Below are 5,213 nucleotides of genomic sequence, written 5' to 3'. Positions count from 1 at the left end.
GTGTGTGTGTGTGTGCACGTGCGTGTGCGTGTGTGCATGCCTGTCTGTCTGTCTGTCTGTCTGTTGGGGGTGGGGACAGGGGAGGGTTGGAGGTGGGAGATGGCAGGATTTCTTTCTTTTTCTTTTCTTTTTTTTTTTTAAATATGGGAGACTTCACGAATTTGTGTGTCATCCTTGCGCAGGGGCCATGTTAATCTTCTCTGTATCGTTCCAATTTTAGTATATGTGCTGCTGAAGCAAGCATGGCAGGATTTCTTTTATGGTCCAGATAATGGCTTGGGCTTGTAAAGCTCACAAGGAGTTAGGAAATTAGTAACTTTCTGCCTGGGGACATCCCCGAGTTTGGAGAAAACGGGAGGCAGTCTTCAAGTTTTATTCATTCCTTCTGCCTACCACAGCCCTGAGACCTGTGTGCACAACACAGTTTCCAACTGAGAGTTAACACCTTTGCCAAACTCTGAAATACCTTGCCCATGAAGGCCAGGCAGTTGTTGAATACCAAAGTTAGGGCTGCCCAAACCTGGGGCTGACTCCTGAGGAAACCTCTTTATAACTGTTGGCGCATTCTCTGTGTGGGTTGGGTAGGCTTCTACACACCCTGAGAAGGTGTCCACAAATACCAACAGGGACTTGTGACCCCAGACCATAGGCCTGATTTCAGAGAAACCCGATTTTCACTGCTGTCCTTTTCCTTGAGCCCAGGTTCCTTGAGGGACTTTCTCCCTTTGGGGTTCCCCTGTACACAGATGGCGCATCTAGAAGTGGGATCTTTAGCCAGTCTCTCCAAGTGTGGGCATAATACCTGTGTCTGAGCAATTCAGCAGTTTTTGTGATGCTTTGTGGTCTTCAGACACACCAGAAGAGGGCGTCAGACCCCATTACAGATGGTTGTGAGCCACCATGTGGTTGCTGGGATTTGAACTCAGGATGTCTGGAAGAGCAGTCAGTGCTCTTAACTGCTGAGCCATCTCTCCAGCCCCCAGTTCCGGTTCTGTCCAGTCAATCTCATCTGAGGGCTATTCCAGATGGTTCAGTAAACTGTACTCTGGCAGGGCTACTAAGACTTGGAGAGGCTCACCTGGTTCTGGAGCCACTTCCCAAGTAGCCAAGTTAGTGGCTGTGTTACTTCTGGATTCTAGGGAAATCTCCGTTTTGTTGTCCTGGACTGTTGTCCTGTGCAATGGACAACAGCCACCCTTTTCAGTAACCAGAGAGTCCCCAGGAGGGCTAAGATTTCTTTTTCAAGTTTTATTTCTTTTCCTGCTTAGGTTAGCCATCCCCTCTCCTTGTGTAGAACCCCATGAATACAAGCCATAGTGAAAGCATATCGACTATCAGTGAACCTGGTAGTAGCCTTGTCTTTCGCTAAGCAGAGTGCTGGAGTCAACGGCAAAAGTTCTGATCACCGAGCTGAGGTTCCACTGCTTAAACATCATACCCAGATAGTCTTATCTTGGGTCACTAACGCTGCTCCGGTGTACCTGATCCTGTCTTGGATGAATCTGCTCCCATCTGTGAACAATGCCTCATCTGATGTTGCCAATAGGACATCAATCCGACCATGTCTGAAGGACTGGACCAAGGCAGCCAACTCAGGGCTGTAATGCTGGGGTTCCATGGCCTCATTGTCCGCCGGGAGACTGGCAGGGTTGAGGGCTGATGTCTTATGGAAACAAACTCAGGGTTGATCCAGAGGTAGAGCTTGGTATTGGGTCACCTGGGCATTAGACATCCATTTCTTGGGTGCCCACTGCCCAGAGGCCTTTGACAGAGTATGGGGCTATTAGAAACAGTTCTTCCCTAAAATCAATTGTCAACTTTTCTTGCCAGCAGGAAGGTGGCAGCTACAACCCTTATTTTTTTACTTGTTTTTTGTTTTTTGTTTTTGTTTGTTTGTTTTTTTGTTTTTTTCGAGACAGGGTTTCTCTGTCTAGTCCTGGCTGTCCTGGAATGCACTCTGTAGACCAGGCTGGCCTTGAACTCAGAAATCCGCCTGCCTCTGTCTCTGAAGTGCTGGGATTAAAGACCCCACCCGGCCCCCTTATTTTTTAAAAAAGATTGATTTATTTTATATGAGTACATTGTAGCTGTCTTCAGAAGAGGGCATCAGATCCCACTACAGATGGTTGTGAGCCATCATGTGGTTGCTGAGAATTGAACTCTGGACCTTTGGAAGAGCAGCCAGTGATCTTAATTGCTGAGCATCTCTCCAGCCCCCCTCTTTAACATTTTTTTATGTTTATGAGTACACTGTAGTTGTCTTCAGACACACCAGAAGAAGACCTCAGATCACATTGAAAATGATTGTAAGCCACCATGTAGTTGCTGGGAATTGAACTCAGTACCTCTGGAAGAGCAGTCAGTGCTCTTAACCCCTGAGCCATCTCTCCAGCCCCAGCTACAACCCTTATTATACATGCAGACCTATGCCTGCAACTGAGTTAAATCTCTTAGATATGCTACTGGTCTTTTCTAGGGTCTCTGGGTTTGTGTGAGGAGCCCCTTGACAATGTCTCTGGTCTCATTCATCTGTGAGTGGAATGGCTTAGCAATGCCTGGGAGGACCAGCTCCAGGGCAAACACAAGGCCCTTTTTCAAGGCCTTAAAGGCCCTCTGCTCAGTTCCGGTCCATTTCAAGGGCTGTGTAACATATATGCTAGCATAGAGTGGCTTAGCTATCTCAGCAAATCCATTATCAATAGCTGGCAACATCCAACCATCCATAGTTCAGAAATTCCTGGTGTTTTGTTTTGTTTTAATGTGTGTGGTAGTTTGAATGTGCTTGGCCCAGAGAGTGGCACTATTAGGAGTTATGGCCTTGTTGGTGGAAGTGCGTTACTGTGGGGGTTGGCTTACAGACCTTCCTCCTAGCTGCCTGGAAGCTAGTCTTCTCCTGTCTGCCTTTGGATGAAGATGTAGATAGAACTCTTAGCTCCTCCAGCCCCATGGACTGTCATACTCCTTCCTTGATGAACTTGTAAGCCAACCCCAATTAAATGTTGTCCTTTATAAGAGTTGCCTTGGTCATGGTCTGCTCACAACAATGAAAACCCTAACTAAGACAGTGTGGGAGCATGAATTTGCAGAGTGTGAAATACAGTCATGGGAAAGTGTCTTCTAGCCTTCCTCTAGGCCAGGGATTCTCAGCCTTCCTAATGCTGAAGTCCTTTACTACAGCTCTTCATGTTGTGGGGACCAACAACCATAAAATTATTTTGTTGCTACTTCTTAACTATAACTTTGCTACTGTTACAAGTCATAATGAAAATCTCTGATATACAGAAAATCTGATATGTGACCCTTGTGGAAGGCTCTTTCCACCCCATCGTTTGAGAACTGCTAAGTTGTAGCCTAGATCTGTGATCCAAGAGATATACAGCTGAGCCTCTTTGGCAGAGACTCTGTATCCTAGGATTTGGGGATTTTTTTTTTTAACTCGGGACCTCTGCCAGTCCTGCTTGCTCTGGCCCTGCTCACTCCGGGCTCCAGCATAATTCACTGTAGCTGTCTTCAGACACACCAGAAGAGGGTGTCAGATCTCATTACAGGTGGTTGTGAGCCACCATGTGGTTGCTGGGATCTGAACTCAGGACCTTCGGAAGAGCAGTCAGTGCTCTTACCTGCTGAGCCATCTTGCCAGCCTGATTTGGGGATTTTCTAATAGCCTGTTACCTGTTTACAGTCCTCTTTAGTGGTCTAGGCTAGGAGGATATCATCTACATACTGGACCAGGGCACTTTGTGGATACTTTTGTCTAAATTCCAACAGGTCTATACTCAGTTCTTCATCAAACAATGTTGGTGAGTTGTTAAGTGCCACGCCCACTCATTTACTCCAGTAAAGTCTGCAATATCAGGGGTAAAAGCTTGATCAAGGACAAGAGGCATTATAACTTCAAAGGGAGTTTGTGCCTCCTGGGTATTCAGTCAGTCATTGGTATCTCCTAACTCAGACATGTTCCAGATTAGTCTTTCCAATCGTCAACATGCCTTCTTATTCAGGCATAAAGGTACCCCAAGAAATGATTCGTAAATGACCAAAAATTAGCCAAAAAAAAAAACCAAAAAAAAACAAAAAAAACTAGTGTTGTTCCCTGGCCAGCACAACATTCCAATATATTCTAATTTATTACCAAGCTGTCCTTAGCTTGGAATTTTTCACAAGGAAGCTACCTTACCAGATAGGATATCCTCAGAGTTAGCAACAGAGGTCAGGCACCATTGCTTACTGTTAGTTAACATAGTTAGAATTCTCAGGGCAGTCCCACAGAATACAGAACTGTTTTACATACCAGAGAGTAATCGATGACGGGCTTCCCTCACTTAAGAGCATTTTCTGGAACTGCTAGATTGGAACTTCCTGGTGCTTGCCTCCAGCAGACCCAGAGAATTAGCATGGGATTACCCAAATAGCCCCAGCGGGAAGGGCACCATTGCTCTTCCACTTCACACCTGGATGCCTTATCTTACTAACCTTGATGTAACTATCACTTGCCTACATGATATTACTGACCTTGATGTGACTGTCACCTGCCTAGTTGACTTTTGTCATTTGCCCTGCTTTCTGTATACTATATAAGCCTGGTTTTCACTTTGTGCATGAACTTAGATGGACTAGGACTTAGACTTAGATTCATTCATTCAGATTCAAGCTTCAAGACTCATACAGTCCACAGCCCCCCAGGCCCAGAAGAGGTGGTTGCTTTAGACCCAGTGTGTTTCAGGTGGCCTCAGATGTACCTCAACTGCTGAGCTGCCAGATTTTTCATTTCTCTTTTATAATGACTGTAAAAGTCTGGTGCCATTTTTAAGAAATACATTCAGATCCTGCACTTCCATGTGTCATCTCTGCCATCATTTCTTCGCCTACGCCTTGTCAACCTGACTAGGACCCCATTTCTCCCGTGGGTTGAGGGAGGCCCAGATAGGCTGGCCTGCGGCAGTTAAGCCCTTTGTTGATCAGTATATCCACCTCCAGTTATACCAAATGGTTGGTCTATCAAAAAACAAATAGGTTGGCTGGGGAGGCAGAAGCATTCTTTAGATGTAGGATCCTATAAATCTTCCTTCTTCTCCTGGGACAACAGGCTTAGGGGGTTTGAGGGCTCAGTGCTGTGGGATGAATGGTTTCCACTAGTTTCCTGACTTCCCACAAGTCCTGTGCCAGTTGAAAGTCTTGAGTGCTGCTGGGCAGTGGTGGCTCACACCTTTAAT

General features: G+C 45.9%; 1 non-coding gene across 1 annotated transcript; it reads right to left on the bottom strand.

Moving 5' to 3' along the window:
- Positions 1 to 137: 137 nt before the first annotated feature.
- Positions 138 to 240, bottom strand: LOC116083077. Its single transcript, XR_004115574.1, has one exon. It is a non-coding gene; the product is annotated as a U6 spliceosomal RNA (small nuclear RNA).
- Between the last annotated feature and the right edge of the window lie 4,973 nt (positions 241 to 5,213).

This window comes from Mastomys coucha, unplaced genomic scaffold (genome assembly GCF_008632895.1).
Source record: "Mastomys coucha isolate ucsf_1 unplaced genomic scaffold, UCSF_Mcou_1 pScaffold11, whole genome shotgun sequence".
Taxonomy (NCBI): domain Eukaryota; kingdom Metazoa; phylum Chordata; class Mammalia; order Rodentia; family Muridae; genus Mastomys; species Mastomys coucha.
Note: the sequence above shows the minus strand (reverse complement) of the source record. Positions and strands in the feature narration are given on the sequence as shown.